Source organism: Pseudophryne corroboree, unplaced genomic scaffold (genome assembly GCF_028390025.1).
Source record: "Pseudophryne corroboree isolate aPseCor3 unplaced genomic scaffold, aPseCor3.hap2 scaffold_567, whole genome shotgun sequence".
Taxonomy (NCBI): domain Eukaryota; kingdom Metazoa; phylum Chordata; class Amphibia; order Anura; family Myobatrachidae; genus Pseudophryne; species Pseudophryne corroboree.
In genome coordinates this window covers 91,939-110,115 of record NW_026970166.1, presented here as the reverse complement: position 1 = coordinate 110,115, position 18,177 = coordinate 91,939, and the positions used below count along the sequence as shown (strand labels likewise).

General features: G+C 50.1%; 24 non-coding genes and 5 pseudogenes across 24 annotated transcripts; 9 read left to right on the top strand and 20 right to left on the bottom strand.

Annotated features, from left to right (window-relative positions):
• Window positions 1-153: 153 nt before the first annotated feature.
• Window positions 154-316, bottom strand: LOC135033034 (U1 spliceosomal RNA). Its single transcript, XR_010228478.1, has one exon. It is a non-coding gene; the product is annotated as a U1 spliceosomal RNA (small nuclear RNA).
• Window positions 317-468: 152 nt separating this feature from the next.
• Window positions 469-632, bottom strand: LOC135033004 (U1 spliceosomal RNA). The gene has a single exon (XR_010228449.1). It is a non-coding gene; the product is annotated as a U1 spliceosomal RNA (small nuclear RNA).
• A 698-nt stretch (window positions 633-1,330) lies between these two features.
• LOC135033119 (U1 spliceosomal RNA) lies at window positions 1,331-1,466 on the bottom strand (annotated as a pseudogene).
• Window positions 1,467-1,618: 152 nt separating this feature from the next.
• LOC135033010 (U1 spliceosomal RNA) lies at window positions 1,619-1,782 on the bottom strand. Its single transcript, XR_010228455.1, has one exon. It is a non-coding gene; the product is annotated as a U1 spliceosomal RNA (small nuclear RNA).
• A 674-nt stretch (window positions 1,783-2,456) lies between these two features.
• Window positions 2,457-2,619, bottom strand: LOC135033110 (U1 spliceosomal RNA). Its single transcript, XR_010228534.1, has one exon. It is a non-coding gene; the product is annotated as a U1 spliceosomal RNA (small nuclear RNA).
• A 152-nt stretch (window positions 2,620-2,771) lies between these two features.
• LOC135033172 (U1 spliceosomal RNA) lies at window positions 2,772-2,935 on the bottom strand. The gene has a single exon (XR_010228583.1). It is a non-coding gene; the product is annotated as a U1 spliceosomal RNA (small nuclear RNA).
• Window positions 2,936-3,636: 701 nt separating this feature from the next.
• On the bottom strand, window positions 3,637-3,772 carry LOC135033066 (U1 spliceosomal RNA; annotated as a pseudogene).
• Window positions 3,773-3,924: 152 nt separating this feature from the next.
• Window positions 3,925-4,088, bottom strand: LOC135032983 (U1 spliceosomal RNA). Its single transcript, XR_010228429.1, has one exon. It is a non-coding gene; the product is annotated as a U1 spliceosomal RNA (small nuclear RNA).
• Window positions 4,089-4,786: 698 nt separating this feature from the next.
• LOC135033097 (U1 spliceosomal RNA) lies at window positions 4,787-4,922 on the bottom strand (annotated as a pseudogene).
• A 152-nt stretch (window positions 4,923-5,074) lies between these two features.
• On the bottom strand, window positions 5,075-5,238 carry LOC135032988 (U1 spliceosomal RNA). Its single transcript, XR_010228434.1, has one exon. It is a non-coding gene; the product is annotated as a U1 spliceosomal RNA (small nuclear RNA).
• A 1,778-nt stretch (window positions 5,239-7,016) lies between these two features.
• On the top strand, window positions 7,017-7,180 carry LOC135033171 (U1 spliceosomal RNA). The gene has a single exon (XR_010228582.1). It is a non-coding gene; the product is annotated as a U1 spliceosomal RNA (small nuclear RNA).
• A 152-nt stretch (window positions 7,181-7,332) lies between these two features.
• LOC135033106 (U1 spliceosomal RNA) lies at window positions 7,333-7,495 on the top strand. Its single transcript, XR_010228532.1, has one exon. It is a non-coding gene; the product is annotated as a U1 spliceosomal RNA (small nuclear RNA).
• A 674-nt stretch (window positions 7,496-8,169) lies between these two features.
• LOC135033009 (U1 spliceosomal RNA) lies at window positions 8,170-8,333 on the top strand. Its single transcript, XR_010228454.1, has one exon. It is a non-coding gene; the product is annotated as a U1 spliceosomal RNA (small nuclear RNA).
• Window positions 8,334-8,485: 152 nt separating this feature from the next.
• On the top strand, window positions 8,486-8,648 carry LOC135033107 (U1 spliceosomal RNA). The gene has a single exon (XR_010228533.1). It is a non-coding gene; the product is annotated as a U1 spliceosomal RNA (small nuclear RNA).
• A 674-nt stretch (window positions 8,649-9,322) lies between these two features.
• On the top strand, window positions 9,323-9,486 carry LOC135032996 (U1 spliceosomal RNA). Its single transcript, XR_010228442.1, has one exon. It is a non-coding gene; the product is annotated as a U1 spliceosomal RNA (small nuclear RNA).
• Window positions 9,487-9,628: 142 nt separating this feature from the next.
• Window positions 9,629-9,791, top strand: LOC135033033 (U1 spliceosomal RNA). Its single transcript, XR_010228477.1, has one exon. It is a non-coding gene; the product is annotated as a U1 spliceosomal RNA (small nuclear RNA).
• A 674-nt stretch (window positions 9,792-10,465) lies between these two features.
• On the top strand, window positions 10,466-10,629 carry LOC135033164 (U1 spliceosomal RNA). Its single transcript, XR_010228575.1, has one exon. It is a non-coding gene; the product is annotated as a U1 spliceosomal RNA (small nuclear RNA).
• Window positions 10,630-10,781: 152 nt separating this feature from the next.
• LOC135033054 (U1 spliceosomal RNA) lies at window positions 10,782-10,944 on the top strand. Its single transcript, XR_010228497.1, has one exon. It is a non-coding gene; the product is annotated as a U1 spliceosomal RNA (small nuclear RNA).
• Window positions 10,945-11,765: 821 nt separating this feature from the next.
• On the bottom strand, window positions 11,766-11,928 carry LOC135033067 (U1 spliceosomal RNA). The gene has a single exon (XR_010228507.1). It is a non-coding gene; the product is annotated as a U1 spliceosomal RNA (small nuclear RNA).
• Window positions 11,929-12,396: 468 nt separating this feature from the next.
• On the top strand, window positions 12,397-12,559 carry LOC135033026 (U1 spliceosomal RNA). Its single transcript, XR_010228470.1, has one exon. It is a non-coding gene; the product is annotated as a U1 spliceosomal RNA (small nuclear RNA).
• Window positions 12,560-13,414: 855 nt separating this feature from the next.
• LOC135033080 (U1 spliceosomal RNA) lies at window positions 13,415-13,550 on the bottom strand (annotated as a pseudogene).
• Window positions 13,551-13,702: 152 nt separating this feature from the next.
• On the bottom strand, window positions 13,703-13,866 carry LOC135033170 (U1 spliceosomal RNA). Its single transcript, XR_010228581.1, has one exon. It is a non-coding gene; the product is annotated as a U1 spliceosomal RNA (small nuclear RNA).
• Window positions 13,867-14,540: 674 nt separating this feature from the next.
• LOC135033111 (U1 spliceosomal RNA) lies at window positions 14,541-14,703 on the bottom strand. The gene has a single exon (XR_010228535.1). It is a non-coding gene; the product is annotated as a U1 spliceosomal RNA (small nuclear RNA).
• A 152-nt stretch (window positions 14,704-14,855) lies between these two features.
• Window positions 14,856-15,019, bottom strand: LOC135033184 (U1 spliceosomal RNA). Its single transcript, XR_010228594.1, has one exon. It is a non-coding gene; the product is annotated as a U1 spliceosomal RNA (small nuclear RNA).
• A 674-nt stretch (window positions 15,020-15,693) lies between these two features.
• Window positions 15,694-15,856, bottom strand: LOC135033022 (U1 spliceosomal RNA). The gene has a single exon (XR_010228466.1). It is a non-coding gene; the product is annotated as a U1 spliceosomal RNA (small nuclear RNA).
• Window positions 15,857-16,007: 151 nt separating this feature from the next.
• Window positions 16,008-16,171, bottom strand: LOC135033001 (U1 spliceosomal RNA). Its single transcript, XR_010228446.1, has one exon. It is a non-coding gene; the product is annotated as a U1 spliceosomal RNA (small nuclear RNA).
• Window positions 16,172-16,872: 701 nt separating this feature from the next.
• On the bottom strand, window positions 16,873-17,008 carry LOC135033096 (U1 spliceosomal RNA; annotated as a pseudogene).
• Window positions 17,009-17,160: 152 nt separating this feature from the next.
• On the bottom strand, window positions 17,161-17,324 carry LOC135033112 (U1 spliceosomal RNA). The gene has a single exon (XR_010228536.1). It is a non-coding gene; the product is annotated as a U1 spliceosomal RNA (small nuclear RNA).
• Window positions 17,325-17,998: 674 nt separating this feature from the next.
• Window positions 17,999-18,161, bottom strand: LOC135033045 (U1 spliceosomal RNA). The gene has a single exon (XR_010228489.1). It is a non-coding gene; the product is annotated as a U1 spliceosomal RNA (small nuclear RNA).
• Between the last annotated feature and the right edge of the window lie 16 nt (window positions 18,162-18,177).

Genomic DNA, 18,177 nt, shown 5'->3' with positions numbered 1-18,177 from the left:
ACCTGTAGATCGCATTGTGCGTTGGAAGGCACAAAGTAAGCAGACAGGAGGAGAAGTCAGGATAGTGCGCAAGGGCATAGAAGGGAGCGGCTCAAGAAAAGAGAAGAGGAAACAGACAGCAAACTAGGCTGGAGAGAGACCTGAGACAAAGAGATCTGAATTATACGAGAGCCGACCAGGGGAAACACAAATTATGCAGTCAAGTTTCCCACATTTGGGGAAATCGCAGGGGCAGCACACCCAGAGTGCAATGGGTGAGCCTTGCCCTGGGAGAAGCACCTTCATGATCATAGTATCTCACCTGGCAGGTAAGTAGGAGTTGGGCTAGAGCTGGGGAGGGTCGCTGTTCGGGCACCCCCCTGTCAAGTGAAAGAGATCCAACTGAGGCAGCACAAGGGAACTCTCGAAAGAAGAACAAGGCTAGAGGAAGATCTGAGACAAAGAAATCTGACTTTTTCCAGAGCTGACCAGAGGAAAGCACAAACACAGTCCCCCACTACCACAAATAATGCAGTCGAGTTTCCCACATTTGGGGAAATCACAGGGGTCAGCATACCCAGAATGCAATGAATGAACCTCACCTTGGGAGAACAATCTTCATGACCATGGTATCGCCTATGCAAAATAAGTATGATTTGGGATAGGGCTGGGGAGGGCCGCTGCTCAGGCACATCTCTGTCAAGTAAAGGAGATTCAACTGAGGCAGCACAAGGGAACTCTCATCTGGGGACAACAACTGCAGGGAGAACACATATTTTCAGATGAACATGTGAGGGCAGAAGGCTGCCTAATACTGAAGCACCCCCAAACAACAAACCAAATGCAACAACTAGTGCAAGCATTCCTGGGGGAAGGCCTGCAGCAGATGGATTTGCATATGGTGATGTCATCCAAGCAGTGGGTCAAAGTTGGCTTCAACCCTCGTCTGCATATGAAAAGAGAAAAGGGGCGTGCAGGGCATGGCGGCCTTTTGCAGCGCTTGGATGACCCCTAGTTCGCATTACACACCTCCACCCTCCTTCGGTGTGGGGCTCATGTTGGCTATGCCCCAGCCCCTGAAGCATTCAAGCTGATTTCTTGCAGCAGCTGGGCACTGTAACTGCTCCAGAGCTACTCTGTAAGGCAAGTAAAAGGGTGTGGGCCCTGCAGCACTACCTGTAGTTCGCATTGTGCGTTGGAAGGCACGAAGTAAGCAGACGGGAGAAGTCAGGATAGTGCGCAAGGGCATAGAAGGGAGCGGCTCAAGAAAAGAGAAGTGGAAACAGACAGCAAACTAGGCTGGAGAGAGACCTGAGACAAAGAGATCTGAATTATACGAGAGCCGACGAGGGGAAACACAAATTATGCAGTCACGTTTCCCACATTTGGGGAAATCGCAGGAGCAGCACACCCAGAGTGCAATGGTTGAGCCTTGCCCTGGGAGAAGCACCTTCATGATCATAGTATCTCACCTGGCAGGTAAGTAGGAGTTGGGCTAGAGCTGGGGAGGGTCGCTGCTCGGGTTCCCCCCTGTGAAGTGAAGGAGATCCAACTGAGGCAGCACCAGGGAACTCTCGAAAGAAGAACAAGGCTAGAGGAAGATCTGAGACAAAGAAATCTGACTTTTACCAGAGCTGACCAGAGGAAAGCACAAACACAGTCTCCCACTACCACAAATAATGCAGTCAAGTTTCCCACATTTGGGGAAATCACAGGGGTCAGCATACCCAAAATGCAATGAATGAACCTCACCCTGGGAGAAAAATCTTCATGACCATGGTATCTCCTATGCAAAATAAGTATGATTTGGAATAGGGCTGGGGAGGGCCGCTGCTCATGCACATCTCTGTCAAGTAAAGGAGATTCAACTGAGGCAGCACAAGGGAACTCTCATCTTGGGACAACAACTGCAGGGAGAACATATATTTTCAGATGAACATGGGAGGGCAGAGGACTGCCTAATACTGAAGCACCCCCAAACAACAAACCAAATGCAACAACTAGTGCAAGCATTCCTGGGGGAAGGCCTGCCGCAGATGGATTTGCATATGGTGATGTCATCCAAGCAGTGGGTCAAAGTTGGCTTCAACCCTCGTCTGCATATGAAAAGAGAAAAGGGGCGTGCAGGGCATGGTGGCCTTTTGCGGCGCTTGGCTGACCCCTAGTTTGCATTAAACACCTCCACCCTCCTTTGGTGTGGGGCTCATGTTGGCTATGCCCCAGCCCCTGAAGCATTCAAGCTGATTTCTTGCAGCAGCTGGGCACTGTAACAGCTCCAGAGCTGCTCTGTAAGGCAAGTAAAAGGGTGTGGGCCCTGCAGCACTACCTGTAGTTCGCATTGTGCGTTGGAAGGCACAAAGTAAGCAGACAGGAGGAGAAGTCAGGATAGTGCGCAAGGGCATAGAAGTAAGCGGCTCAAGAAAAGAGAAGTGGAAACAGACAGCAAACTAGGCTGGAGAGAGATCTGAGACAAAGAGATCTGAATTATACGAGAGCCGACCAGGGGAAACACAAATTGTACAGTCAAGTTTCCCACATTTGGGGAAATCGCAGGAGCAGCACACCCAGAGTGCAATGGGTTAGCCTTGCCCTGGGAGAAGCACCTTCATGATCATAGTATCTCACCTGGCAGGTAAGTAGGAGTTGGGCTAGAGCTGGGGAGGGTCGCTGCTAGGGTACCCCCCTGTAAAGTGAAGGAGATCCAATTAAGGCAGCACAAGGGAACTCTCGAAAGAAGAACAAGGCTAGAGGAAAATCTGAGACAAAGAAATCTGACTTTTACCAGAGCTGACCAGAGGAAAGCACAAACACAGTCCCCCACTACCACAAATAATGCAGTTGAGTTTCCCACATTTGGGGAAATCACAGGGGTCAGCATACCCAAAATGCAATGAATGAACCTCACCCTGGGAGAAAAATCTTCATGACCATGGTATCTCCTATGCAAAATAAGTATGATTTGGAATAGGGCTGGGGAGGGCCGCTGCTCATGCACATCTCTGTCAAGTAAAGGAGATTTAACTGAGGCAGCACAAGGGAACTCTCATCTGGGGACAACAACTGCAGGGAGAACACATATTTTCAGATGAACATGGGAGGGCAGAAGGCTGCCTAATACTGAAGCACCCCCAAACAACAAACCAAATGCAACAACTAGTGCAAGCATTCCTGGGGGAAGTTCTGCAGAAGACGGATTTGCATACGGTGATGTCATCCAAGCAGTGGGTCAAAGTTGGCTTCAACCCTCATCTGCATATGAAAAGAGAAAAGGGGCGTGCAGGGCATGGCGGCCTTTTGCGGTGCTTGGATGACCCCTAGTTCGCATTAAACACCTCCACCCTCCTTTGGTGTGGGGCTCATGTTGGCCATGCCCCATCCCCTGGAGCATTCAAGCTGATTTCTTGCAGCAGCTGGGCACTGTAACAGCTCCAGAGCTGCTCTGTAAGGCAAGTAAAAGGGTGTGGGCCCTGCAGCACTACCTGTAGTTTGCATTGTGCATTGGAAGGCACAAAGTAAGCAGACGGGAGGAGAAGTCAGGATAGTGCACAAGGGTATAGAAGGGAGCGGCTGAAGAAAAGAGAAGTGGAAACAGACAGCAAACTAGGCTGGAGAGAGACCTGAGACAAAGAGATCTGAATTATATGAGAGCCGACTAAGGGAAACACAAATTATGCAGTCAAGTTTCCCACATTTGGGGAAATCGCAGGGGCAGCACACCCAGAGTGCAATGGGTGAGCCTTGCCCTGGGAGAAGCACCTTCATGATCATAGTATCTCACCTGGCAGGTAAGTAGGAGTTGGGCTAGAGCTGGGGAGGGTCGCTGTTCGGGCACCCCCCTGTCAAGTGAAAGAGATCCAACTGAGGCAGCACAAGGGAACTCTCGAAAGAAGAACAAGGCTAGAGGAAGATCTGAGACAAAGAAATCTGACTTTTTCCAGAGCTGGCCAGAGGAAAGCACAAACACAGTCCCCCACTACCACAAATAATGCAGTCGAGTTTCCCACATTTGGGGAAATCACAGGGGTCAGCATACCCAGAATGCAATGAATGAACCTCACCCTGGGAGAACAATCTTCATGACCATGGTATCGCCTATGCAAAATAAGTATGATTTGGGATAGGGCTGGGGAGGGCCGCTGCTCAGGCACATCTCTGTCAAGTAAAGGAGATTCAACTGAGGCAGCACAAGGGAACTCTCATCTGGGGACAACAACTGCAGGGAGAACACATATTTTCAGATGAACATGTGAGGGCAGAAGGCTGCCTAATACTGAAGCACCCCCAAACAACAAACCAAATGCAACAACTAGTGCAAGCATTCCTGGGGGAAGGCCTGCAGCAGATGGATTTGCATATGGTGATGTCATCCAAGCAGTGGGTCAAAGTTGGCTTCAACCCTCGTCTGCATATGAAAAGAGAAAAGGGGCGTGCAGGGCATGGCGGCCTTTTGCAGCGCTTGGATGACCCCTAGTTTGCATTACACACCTCCTCCCTCCTTCTGTGTGGGGCTCATGTTGGCTATGCCCCAGCCCCTGAAGCATTAAAGCTGATTTCTTGCAGCAGCTGGGCACTGTAACTGCTCCAGAGCTACTCTGTAAGGCAAGTAAAAGGGTGTGGGCCCTGCAGCACTACCTGTAGTTCGCATTGTGCGTTGGAAGGCACGAAGTAAGCAGACGGGAGAAGTCAGGATAGTGCGCAAGGGCATAGAAGGGAGCGGCTCAAGAAAAGAGAAGTGGAAACAGACAGCAAACTAGGCTGGAGAGAGACCTGAGACAAAGAGATCTGAATTATACGAGAGCCGACGAGGGGAAACACAAATTATGCAGTCAAGTTTCCCACATTTGGGGAAATCGCAGGAGCAGCACACCCAGAGTGCAATGGTTGAGCCTTGCCCTGGGAGAAGCACCTTCATGATCATAGTATCTCACCTGGCAGGTAAGTAGGAGTTGGGCTAGAGCTGGGGAGGGTCGCTGCTCGGGTTCCCCCCTGTGAAGTGAAGGAGATCCAACTGAAGCAGCACCAGGGAACTCTCGAAAGAAGAACAAGGCTAGAGGAAGATCTGAGACAAAGAAATCTGACTTTTACCAGAGCTGACCAGAGGAAAGCACAAACACAGTCCCCCACTACCACAAATAATGCAGTCGAGTTTCCCACATTTGGGAAAATCACTGGGGTCAGCATACCCAGAATGCAATGAATGAACCTAACCCTGGGAGAACAATCTTCATGACCATGGTATCTCCTATGCAAAATAAGTATGATTTGGGATAGGGCTGGTGAGGGCCGCTGCTCAGGCACATCTCTGTCAAGTAAAGGAGATTCAACTGAGGCAGCACAAGGGAACTCTCATCTGGGGACAACAACTGCAGGGAGACCACATCTTTTCAGATGAACATGGGAGGGCGGAAGGCTGCCTAATACTGAAGCACCATCAAATATCAAACCATGGCCCTCATTCCGAGTTGATCGCTCGCAAGGCGATTTTAGCAGAGTTACACACGCTAAGCCGCCGCCTACTGGGAGTGAATCTTAGCTTCTTAAAATTGCGACCGATGTATTCGCAATATTGCGATTACAAACTACTTAGCAGTTTCAGAGTAGCTTCAGACTTACTCTGCATCTGCGATCAGTTCAGTGCTTGTCGTTCCTGGTTTGACGTCACAAACACTCCCAGAGTTCGCCCAGACACTCCCCCGTTTCTCCGGCCACTCCTGCGTTTTTTCCGGAAACTGTAGCGTTTTTTCCCACACGCCCATAAAACGGCCTGTTTCCGCCCAGTAACACCCATTTCCTGTCAATCACATTACGATCGCCGGAGCGAAGAAAAAGCCGTGAGTAAAAATACTTTCTTCATTGTAAAATTACTTGGCGCAGTCGCAGTGCGAATATTGCGCATGCGTACAAAGCAGAATTTCACTGCGATGCGATGAAATTTACAGAGCGAACGACTCGGAATGAGGGCCCATATGCAACAACTAGTACAAGCACTCCTGGGGGAAGGTCTGCAGCAGACGGATTTGCATACGGTGATGTAAATCCAAGCAGTGGGCCAAAGTTGACTGGAACCCTCATCTGCATATGAAAAGAGAAAAGGGGCATGCAGGGCATGGCGGCCTTTTGCAGTGCTTGGATGACCCCTAGTTCGCATTAAACACCCCCACCCTCCTTTGGTGTGGGGCTCATGTTGGCCATGCCCCATCCCCTGATGCATTCAAGCTGATTTCTTGCAGCAGCTGGGCACTGTAACAGCTCCAGAGCTGTTCTGTAAGGCAAGTAAAAGTGTGTGGGCCCTGCAGCACCACCTGTTGTTCGCATTGTGCGTTGGAAGGCACAAATTAAGCAGACGGGAGGAGAAGTCAGGATAGTGTGCAAGGGCATTCTTTTCTCTTAGTCCGGGGGCAAGGCTTCCACTTCTCTTTTCTTCAGCCGCTCCCTTCTATACCCTTGTGCACTATCCTGACTTCTCCTCCCGTCTGCTTACTTTGTGCCTTCCAATGCACAATGCAAACTACAGGTAGTGCTGCAGGGCCCACACCCTTTTACTTGCCTTACAGAGCAGCTCTGGAGCTGTTACAGTGCCCAGCTGCTGCAAGAAATCAGCTTGAATGCTCCAGGGGATGGGGCATGGCCAACATGAGCCCCACACCAAAGGAGGGTGGAGGTGTTTAATGCGAACTAGGGGTCATCCAAGCACCGCAAAAGGCCGCCATGCCCTGCACGCCCCTTTTCTCTTTTCATATGCAGATGAGGGTTGAAGCCAACTTTGACCCACTGCTTGGATGACATCACCGTATGCAAATCCGTCTTCTGCAGAACTTCCCCCAGGAATGCTTGCACTAGTTGTTTCATTTGGTTTGTTGTTTGGGGGTGCTTCAGTATTAGGCAGCCTTCTGCCCTCCCATGTTCATCTGAAAATATGTGTTCTCCCTGCAGTTGTTGTCCCCAGATGAGAGTTCCCTTGTGCTGCCTCAGTTAAATCTCCTTTACTTGACAGAGATGTGCATGAGCAGCGGCCCTCCCCAGCCCTATTCCAAATCATACTTATTTTGCATAGGAGATACCATGGTCATGAAGATTTTTCTCCCAGGGTGAGGTTCATTCATTGCATTTTGGGTATGCTGACCCCTGTGATTTCCCCAAATGTGGGAAACTCAACTGCATTATTTGTGGTAGTGGGGGACTGTGTTTGTGCTTTCCTCTGGTCAGCTCTGGTAAAAGTCAGATTTCTTTGTCTCAGATTTTCCTCTAGCCTTGTTCTTCTTTCGAGAGTTCCCTTGTGCTGCCTTAATTGGATCTCCTTCACTTTACAGGGGGGTACCCTAGCAGCGACCCTCCCCAGCTCTAGCCCAACTCCTACTTACCTGCCAGGTGAGATACTATGATCATGAAGGTGCTTCTCCCAGGGCAAGGCAAACCCATTGCACTCTGGGTGTGCTGCTCCTGCGATTTCCCCAAATGTGGGAAACTTGACTGTATAATTTGTGTTTCCCCTGGTCGGCTCTCGTATAATTCAGATCTCTTTGTCTCAGATCTCTCTCCAGCCTAGTTTGCTGTCTGTTTCCACTTCTCTTTTCTTGAGCCGCTTACTTCTATGCCCTTGCGCACTATCCTGACTTCTCCTCCTGTCTGCTTACTTTGTGCCTTCCAACGCACAATGCGAACTACAGGTAGTGCTGCAGGGCCCACACCCTTTTACTTGCCTTACAGAGCAGCTCTGGAGCTGTTACAGTGCCCAGCTGCTGCAAGAAATCAGCTTGAATGCTTCAGGGGCTGGGGCATAGCCAACATGAGCCCCACACCAAAGGAGGGTGGAGGTGTTTAATGCAAACTAGGGGTCAGCCAAGCGCCGCAAAAGGCCACCATGCCCTGCACGCCCCTTTTCTCTTTTCATATGCAGACGAGGGTTGAAGCCAACTTTGACCCACTGCTTGGATGACATCACCATATGCAAATCCATCTGCGGCAGGCCTTCCCCCAGGAATGCTTGCACTAGTTGTTGCATTTGGTTTGTTGTTTGGGGGTGCTTCAGTATTAGGCAGTCCTCTGCCCTCCCATGTTCATCTGAAAATATATGTTCTCCCTGCAGTTGTTGTCCCAAGATGAGAGTTCCCTTGTGCTGCCTCAGTTGAATCTCCTTTACTTGACAGAGATGTGCATGAGCAGCGGCCCTCCCCAGCCCTATTCCAAATCATACTTATTTTGCATAGGAGATACCATGGTCATGAAGATTTTTCTCCCAGGGTGAGGTTCATTCATTGCATTTTGGGTATGCTGACCCCTGTGATTTCCCCAAATGTGGGAAACTTGACTGCATTATTTGTGGTAGTGGGAGACTGTGTTTGTGCTTTCCTCTGGTCAGCTCTGGTAAAAGTCAGATTTCTTTGTCTCAGATCTTCCTCTAGCCTTGTTCTTCTTTCGAGAGTTCCCTGGTGCTGCCTCAGTTGGATCTCCTTCACTTCACAGGGGGGAACCCGAGCAGCGACCCTCCCCAGCTCTAGCCCAACTCCTACTTACCTGCCAGGTGAGATACTATGATCATGAAGGTGCTTCTCCCAGGGCAAGGCTCAACCATTGTACTCTGGGTGTGCTGCTCCTGCGATTTCCCCAAATGTGGGAAACTTGACTGCATAATTTGTGTTTCCCCTGGTCGGCTCTCGTATAATTCAGATCTCTTTGTCTCAGGTCTCTCTCCAGCCTAGTTTGCTGTCTGTTTCCACTTCTCTTTTCTTCAGCCGCTCCCTTCTATACCCTTGTGCACTATCCTGACTTCTCCTCCCGTCTGCTTACTTTGTGCCTTCCAATGCACAATGCAAACTACAGGTAGTGCTGCAGGGCCCACACCCTTTTACTTGCCTTACAGAGCAGCTCTGGAGCTGTTGCAGTGCAAAGCTGCTGCAAGAAATCAGCTTGAATGCTTCAGGGGCTGGGGCATAGCCAACATGAGCCCCACACCGAAGAAGGGTGGAGGTGTTTAATGCAAACTAGGGGTCAGACAAGCGCAGCAAAAGGCCACCATGCCCTGCACGCCCCTTTTCTGTTTTCATATGCAGACGAGGGTTGAAGCCAACTTTGACCCACTGCTTGGATGACATCACCATATGCAAATCCATCTGCGGCAGGCCTTCCCCCAGGAATGCTTGCACTAGTTGTTGCATTTGGTTTGTTGTTTGGGGGTGCTTCAGTATTAGGCAGCCGTCTGCCCTCCCATGTTCATCTGAAAATATGTGTTCTCCCTGCAGTTGTTGTCCCTAGATGAGAGTTCCCTTGTGCTGCCTCAGTTGAATCTCCTTAACTTGACAGAGATGTGCCTGAGCAGCGGCCCTCCCCAGCTCTATCCCAAATCATACTTATTTTGCATAGGAGATACCATGGTCATGAAGATTATTCTCCCAGGGTGAGGTTCATTCATTGCATTCTGGGTATGCTGACCCCTGTGATTTCCCCAAATGTGGGAAACTCGACTGCTTTATTTGTGGTAGTGGGGGACTGTGTTTGTGTTTTCCTCTGGTCAGCTCTGGTAAAAGTCAGATTTCTTTGTTTCAGAGCCTTGTTCTTCTTTTGAGAGTTCCCTTGTGCTGCCTCAGTTGGATCTCCTTCACTTGACAGGGGGGTGCCCGAGCAGAGACCCTCCCCAGCTCTAGCCCAACTCCTACTTACCTGCCAGGTGAGATACTATGATCATGAAGGTGCTTCTCCCAGGGCAAGGCTCACCCATTGCACTCTGGGTGTGCTGCCCCTGCGATTTCCCCAAATGTGGGAAACTTGACTGCATAATTTGTGTTTCCCCTGGTCGGCTCTCGTATAATTCAGATCTCTTTGTCTCAGGTCTCTCTCCAGCCTAGTTTGCTGTCTGTTTCCACTTCTCTTTTCTTCAGCCGCTCCCTTCTATACCCTTGTGCACTATCCTGACTTCTCCTCCCGTCTGCTTACTTTGTGCCTTCCAATGCACAATGCAAACTACAGGTAGTGCTGCAGGGCCCACACCCTTTTACTTGCCTTACAGAGCAGCTCTGGAGCTGTTACAGTGCCCAGCTGCTGCAAGAAATCTGCTTTAATGCTTCAGGGGATGGGGCATGGCCAACATGAGCCCCACACCAAAGGAGGGTGGAGGTGTTTAATGCGAACTAGGGGTCATCCAAGCACCGCAAAAGGCCGCCATGCCCTGCACGCCCCTTTTCTCTTTTCATATGCAGATGAGGGTTGAAGCCAACTTTGACCCACTGCTTGTATGACATCACCGTATGCAAATCCGTCTTCTGCAGAACTTCCCCCAGGAATGCTTGCACTAGTTGTTGCATTTGGTTTGTTGTTTGGGGGTGCTTCAGTATTAGGCAGCCTTCTGCCCTCCCATGTTCATCTGAAAATATGTGTTCTCCCTGCAGTTGTTGTCCCCAGATGAGAGTTCCCTTGTGCTGCCTCAGTTGAATCTCCTTTACTTGACAGAGATGTGCCAGAGCAGCGGCCCTCCCCAGCCCTATTCCAAATCATACTTATTTTGCATAGGAGATACCATGGTCATGAAGATTGTTCTCCCAGGGTGAGGTTCATTCATTGCATTTTGGGTATGCTGACCCCTGTGATTTCCCCAAATGTGGGAAACTCAACTGCATTATTTGTGGTAGTGGGGGACTGTGTTTGTGCTTTCCTCTGGTCAGCTCTGGTAAAAGTCAGATTTCTTTGTCTCAGATTTTCCTCTTGCCTTGTTCTTCTTTCGAGAGTTCCCTTGTGCTGCCTCAGTTGGATCTCCTTCACTTGACAGGGGGGTACCCGAGCAGCGACCCTCCCCAGCTCTAGCCCAACTCCTACTTACCTGCCAGGTGAGATACTATGATCATGAAGGTGCTTCTCCCAGGGCAAGGCTCACCCATTGCACTCTGGGTGTGCTGCTCCTGCGATTTCCCCAAATGTGGGAAACTTGACTGCATAATTTGTGTTTCCCCTGGTCGGCTCTCGTATAATTCAGATCTCTTTGTCTCTCTCCAGCCTAGTTTGCTGTCTGTTTCCACTTCTCTTTTCTTCAGCCGCTCCCTTCTATACCCTTGTGCACTATCCTGACTTCTCCTCCCGTCTGCTTACTTTGTGCCTTCCAATGCACAATGCAAACTACAGGTAGTGCTGCAGGGCCCACACCCTTTTACTTGCCTTACAGAGCAGCTCTGGAGCTGTTACAGTGCCCAGCTGCTGCAAGAAATCAGCTTGAATGCTTCAGGGGCTGGGGCATAGCCAACATGAGCCCCACACCGAAGGAGGGTGGAGGTGTTTAATGCAAACTAGGGGTCGGTCAAGCGCCGCAAAAGGCCACCATGCCCTGCACGCCCCTTTTCTGTTTTCATATGCAGACGAGGGTTGAAGCCAACTTTGACCCACTGCTTGGATGACATCACCATATGCAAATCCATCTGCGGCAGGCCTTCCCCCAGGAATGCTTGCACTAGTTGTTGCATTTGGTTTGTTGTTTGGGGGTGCTTCAGTATTAGTCAGCCTTCTGCTCCACCCTCCTTTGGTGTGGGGCTCATGTTGGCCATGTCCCATCCCCTGAAGCATTCAAGCAGATTTCTTGCAGCAGCTGGGCACTGTAACAGCTCCAGAGCTGCTCTGTAAGGCAAGTAAAAGGGTGTGGGCCCTGCAGCACTACCTGTAGTTTGCATTGTGCATTGGAAGGCACAAAGTAAGCAGACGGGAGGAGAAGTCAGGATAGTGCACAAGGGTATAGAAGGGAGCGGCTGAAGAAAAGAGAAGTGGAAACAGACAGCAAACTAGGCTGGAGAGAGATCTGAGACAAAGAGATCTGAATTATACGAGAGCCGACCAGGGGAAACACAAATTATGCAGTCAAGTTTCCCACATTTGGGGAAATCGCAGGGGCTGCACACCCAGAGTGCAATGGGTGAGCCTTGCCCTGGGAGAAGCACCTTCATGATCATAGTATCTCACCTGGCAGGTAAGTAGGAGTTGGGCTAGAGCTGGGGAGGGTCGCTGCTCGGGCACCCCCCTGTTAAGTGAAGGAGATCCAACTGAGGCAGCACAAGGGAACTCTCAAAAGAAGAACAAGGCTAGAGGAAGATCTGAAACAAAGAAATCTGACTTTTACCAGAGCTGACCAGAAGAAAACACAAACACAGTCCCCCACTACCACAAATAAAGCAGTCGAGTTTCCCACATTTGGGGAAATCACAGGGGTCAGCATACCCAAAATGCAATGAATGAACCTCACCTCGACTGCTTTATTTGTGGTAGTGGGGGACTGTGTTTGTGTTTTCTTCTGGTCAGCTCTGGTAAAAGTCAGATTTCTTTGTTTCAGATCTTCCTCTAGCCTTGTTCTTCTTTTGAGAGTTCCCTTGTGCTGCCTCAGTTGGATCTCCTTCACATAACAGGGGGGTGCCCGAGCAGCGACCCTCCCCAGCTCTAGCCCAACTCATACTTACCTGCCAGGTGAGATACTATGATCATGAAGGTGCTTCTCCCAGGGCAAGGCTCACCCATTGCACTCTGGGTGTGCTGCCCCTGCGATTTCCCCAAATGTGGGAAACTTGACTGCATAATTTGTGTTTCCCCTGGTCGGCTATCGTATAATTCAGATCTCTTTGTCTCAGATCTCTCTCCAGCCTAGTTTGCTGTCTGTTTCCACTTCTCTTTTCTTCAGCCGCTCCCTTCTATACCCTTGTGCACTATCCTGACTTCTCCTCCCGTCTGCTTACTTTGTGCCTTCCAATGCACAATGCAAACTACAGGTAGTGCTGCAGGGCCCACACCCTTTTACTTGCCTTACAGAGCAGCTCTTGAGCTGTTACAGTGCCCAGCTGCTGCAAGAAATCTGCTTGAAAGCTTCAGGGGATGGGGCATGGCCAACATGAGCCCCACACCAAAGCAGGGTGCAGCAGAAGGCTGCCTAATACTGAAGCACCCCCAAACAACAAACCAAATGCAACAACTAGTGCAAGCATTCCTGGGGGAAGGCCTGCCGCAGATGGATTTGCATATGGTGATGTCATCCAAGCAGTGGGTCAAAGTTGGCTTCAACCCTCATCTGCATATGAAAACAGAAAAGGGGCGTGCAGGGCATGGTGGCCTTTTGCGGCGCTTGACTGACCCCTAGTTTGCATTAAACACCTCCACCCTCCTTCGGTGTGGGGCTGATGTTGGCTATGCCCCAGCCCCTGAAGCATTCAAGCTGATTTCTTGCAGCAACTGGGCACTGTAACAGCTCCAGAGCTGCTCTGTAAGGCAAGTAAAAGGGTGTGGGCCCTGCAGCACTACCTGTAGTTTGCATTGTGCATTGGAAGGCACAAAGTAAGCAGACGGGAGGAGAAGTCAGGATAGTGCACAAGGGTATAGAAGGGAGCGGCTGAAGAAAAGAGAAGTGGAAACAGACAGCAAACTAGGCTGGAGAGAGACCTGAGACAAAGAGATCTGAATTATACGAGAGCCGACGAGGGGAAACACAAATTATGCAGTCAAGTTTCCCACATTTGGGGAAATCGCAGGAGCAGCACACCCAGAGTACAATGGGTGAGCCTTGCCCTGGGAGAAGCACCTTCATGATCATAGTATCTCACCTGGCAGGTAAGTAGGAGTTGGGCTAGAGCTGGGGAGGGTCGCTGCTCGGGTACCCCCCTGTAAAGTGAAGGAGATCCAACAAAGGCAGCACAAGGGAACTCTCGAAAGAAGAACAAGGCTAGAGGAAAATGTGAGACAAAGAAATCTGACTTTTACTAGAGCTGACCAGAGGAAAGCACAAACACAGTCCCCCACTACCACAAATAATGCAGTTGAGTTTCCCACATTTGGGGAAATCACAGGGGTCAGCATACCCAAAATGCAATGAATGAACCTCACCCTGGGAGAAAAATCTTCATGACCATGGTATCTCCTATGCAAAATAAGTATGATTTGGAATAGGGCTGGGGAGGGCCGCTGCTCATGCACATCTCTGTCAAGTAAAGGAGATTCAACTGAGGCAGCACAAGGGAACTCTCATCTGGGGACAACAACTGCAGGGAGAACATATATTTTCAGATGAACATGGGAGGGCAGAAAGCTGCCTAATACTGAAGCACCCCCAAACAACAAACCAAATGCAACAACTAGTGCAAGCATTCCTGGGGGAAGGCCTGCCGCAGATGGATTTGCATATGGTGATGTCATCCAAGCAGTGGGTCAAAGTTGGCTTCAACCCTCGTCTGCATATGAAAAGAGAAAAGGGGCGTGCAGGGCATGGTGGCCTTTTGCGGCACTTGGCTGACCCCTAGTTTGCATTAAACACCTCCACCCTCCTTTGGTGTGGGGCTCATGTTGGCTATGCCCCAGCCCCTGAAGCATTCAAGCTGATTTCTTGCAGCAGCTGGGCACTGTAACAGCTCCAGAGCTGCTCTGTAAGGCAAGTAAAAGGGTGTGGGCCCTGCAGCACTACCTGTAGTTCGCATTGTGCGTTGGAAGGCACAAAGTAAGCAGACAGGAGGAGAAGTCAGGATAGTGCGCAAGGGCATAGAAGGGAGCGGCTCAAGAAAAGAGAAGTGGAAACAGACAGCAAACTAGGCTGGAGAGAGACCTGAGACAAAGAGATCTGAATTATACGAGAGCCGACCAGGGGAAACACAAATTATGCAGTCAAGTTTCCCACATTTGGGGAAATCGCAGGAGCAGCACACCTAGAGTGCAATGGGTGAGCCTTGCCCTGGGAGAAGCACCTTCATGATCATAGTATCTCACCTGGCAGGTAAGTAGGAGTTGGGCTAGAGCTGGGGAGGATCGCTGCTCGGGTACCCCCCTGTAAACTGAAGGAGATCCAACTGAGGCAGCACAAGGGAACTCTCGAAAGAAGAACAAGGCTAGAGGAAAATCTGAGACAAAGAAATCTGACTTTTACCAGAGCTGACCAGAGGAAAGCACAAACACAGTCCCCCACTACCACAAATAATGCAGTCAAGTTTCCCACATTTGGGGAAATCACAGGGGTCAGCATACCCAAAATGCAATGAATGAACCTCACCCTGGGAGAACAATCTTCATGACCATGGTATCTCCTATGCAAAATAAGTATGATTTGGAATAGGGCTGGGGAGGGCCGCTGCTCATGCACATCTCTGTCAAGTAAAGGAGATTCAACTGAGGCAGCACAAGGGAACTCTCATCTGGGGACAACAACTGCAGGGAGAACACATATTTTCAGATGAACATGGGAGGGCAGAAGGCTGCCTAATACTGAAGCACCCCCAAACAACAAACTAAATGCAACAACTAGTGCAAGCATTCCTGGGGGAAGTTCTGCAGAAGACGGATTTGCATACGGTGATGTCATCCAAGCAGTGGGTCAAAGTTGGCTTCAACCCTCATCTGCATATGAAAAGAGAAAAGGAGCGTGCAGGGCATGGCGGCCTTTTGCAGTGCTTGGATGACCCCTAGTTCGCATTAAACACCTCCACCCTCCTTTGGTGTGGGGCTCATGTTGGCCATGCCCCATCCCCTGAAGCATTCAAGCTGATTTCTTGCAGCAGCTGGGCACTGTAACATCTCCAGAGCTGCTCTGTAAGGCAAGTAAAAGGGTGTGGGCCCTGCAGCACTACCTGTAGTTTGCATTGTGCATTGGAAGGCACAAAGTAAGCAGACGGGAGGAGAAGTCAGGATAGTGCACAAGGGTATAGAAGGGAGCGGCTGAAGAAAAGAGAAGTGGAAACAGACAGCAAACTAGGTTGGAGAGAGACCTGAGACAAAGAGATCTGAATTACACGAGAGCCGACCAGGGGAAACACAAATTATGCAGTCAAGTTTCCCACATTTGGGGAAATCGCAGGGGCAGCACACCCAGAGTGCAATGGGTGAGCCTTGCCCTGGGAGAAGCACCTTCATGATCATAGTATCTCACCTGGCAGGTAAGTAGGAGTTGGGCTAGAGCTGGGGAGGGTCTCTGCTTGGGCACCCCCCTGTCAAGTGAAGGAGATCCAACTGAGGCAGCACAAGGGAACTCTCGAAAGAAGAACAAGGCTAGAGGAAGATCTGAACAAAGAAATCTGACTTTTACCAGAGCTGACCAGAGGAAAACACAAACACAGTCCCCCACTACCACAAATAAAGCAGTCGAGTTTCCCACATTTGGGGAAATCACAGGGGTCAGCATACCCATAATGCAATGAATGAACCTCACCCTGGGAGAATAATCTTCATGACCATGGTATCTCCTATGCAAAATAAGTATGATTTGGGATAGAGCTGGGGAGGGCCGCTGCTCAGGCACATCTCTGTCAAGTAAAGGAGATTCAACTGAGGCAGCACAAGGGAACTCTCATCTGGGGACAACAACTGCAGGGAGAACACATATTTTCAGATGAACATGGGAGGGCAGAAGGCTGCCTAATACTGAAGCACCCCCAAACAACAAACCAAATGCAACAACTAGTGCAAGCATTCCTGGGGGAAGTTCTGCAGAAGACGGATTTGCATACGGTGATGTCATCCAAGCAGTGGGTCAAAGTTGGCTTCAACCCTCATCTGCATATGAAAAGAGAAAAGGGGCGTGCAGGGCATGGTGGCCTTTTGCGGCGCTTGGCTGACCCCTAGTTTGCATTAAACACCTCCACCCTCCTTTGGTGTGGGGCTCATGTTGGCTATGCCCCAGCCCCTGAAGCATTCAAGCTGATTTCTTGCAGCAGCTGGGCACTGTAACAGCTCCAGAGCTGCTCTGTAAGGCAAGTAAAAGGGTGTGGGCCCTGCAGCACTACCTGTAGTTTGCATTGTGCATTGGAAGGCACAAAGTAAGCAGACGGGAGGAGAAGTCAGGATAGTGCACAAGGGTATAGAAGGGAGCGGCTGAAGAAAAGAGAAGTGGAAACAGACAGCAAACTAGGCTGGAGAGAGACCTGAGACAAAGAGATCTGAATTATACGAGAGCCGACGAGGGGAAACACAAATTATGCAGTCAAGTTTCCCACATTTGGGGAAATCGCAGGAGCAGCACACCCAGAGTGCAATGGTTGAGCCTTGCCCTGGGAGAAGCACCTTCATGATCATAGTATCTCACCTGGCAGGTAAGTAGGAGTTGGGCTAGAGCTGGGGAGGGTCGCTGCTCGGGTTCCCCCCTGTGAAGTGAAGGAGATCCAACTGAGGCAGCACCAGGGAACTCTCGAAAGAAGAACAAGGCTAGAGGAAGATCTGAGACAAAGAAATCTGACTTTTACCAGAGCTGACCAGAGGAAAGCACAAACACAGTCCCCCACTACCACAAATAATGCAGTCGAGTTTCCCACATTTGGGAAAATCACAGGGGTCAGCATACCCAGAATGCAATGAATGAACCTCACCCTGGGAGAACAATCTTCATGACCATGGTATCTCCTATGCAAAATAAGTATGATTTGGGATAGGGCTGGTGAGGGCAGCTGCTCAGGCACATCTCTGTCAAGTAAAGGAGATTCAACTGAGGCAGCACAAGTGAACTCTCATCTGGGGACAACAACTGCAGGGAGACCACATCTTTTCAGATGAACATGGGAGGGCGGAAGGCTGCCTAATACTGAAGCACCATCAAATATCAAACCATATGCAACAACTAGTACAAGCACTCCTGGGGGAAGGTCTGCAGCAGACGGATTTGCATACGGTGATGTTATCCAAGCAGTGGGCCAAAGTTGACTGGAACCCTCATCTGCATATGAAAAGAGAAAAGGGGCATGCAGGGCATGGCGGCCTTTCGCAGTGCTTGGATGACCCCTAGTTCGCATTAAACACCTCCCCCCTCCTTTGGTGTGGGGCTCATGTTGGCCATGCCCCATCCCCTGAAGCATTCAAGCTGATTTCTTGCAGCAGCTGGGCACTGTAACAGCTCCAGAGCTGCTCTGTAAGGCAAGTAAAAGGGTGTGGGCCCTGCAGCACTACCTGTAGTTTGCATTGTGCATTGGAAGGCACAAAGTAAGCAGACGGGAGGAGAAGTCAGGATAGTGCACAAGGGTATAGAAGGGAGCGGCTGAAGAAAAGAGAAGTGGAAACAGACAGCAAACTAGGCTGGAGAGAGACCTGAGACAAATAGATCTGAATTATACGAGAGCCGACCAGGGGAAACACAAATTATGCAGTCAAGTTTCCCACATTTGGGGAAATCGCAGGGGCAGCACACCCAGAGTGCAATGGGTGAGCCTTGCCCTGGGAGAAGCACCTTCATGATCATAGTATCTCACCTGGCAGGTAAGTAGGAGTTGGGCTAGAGCT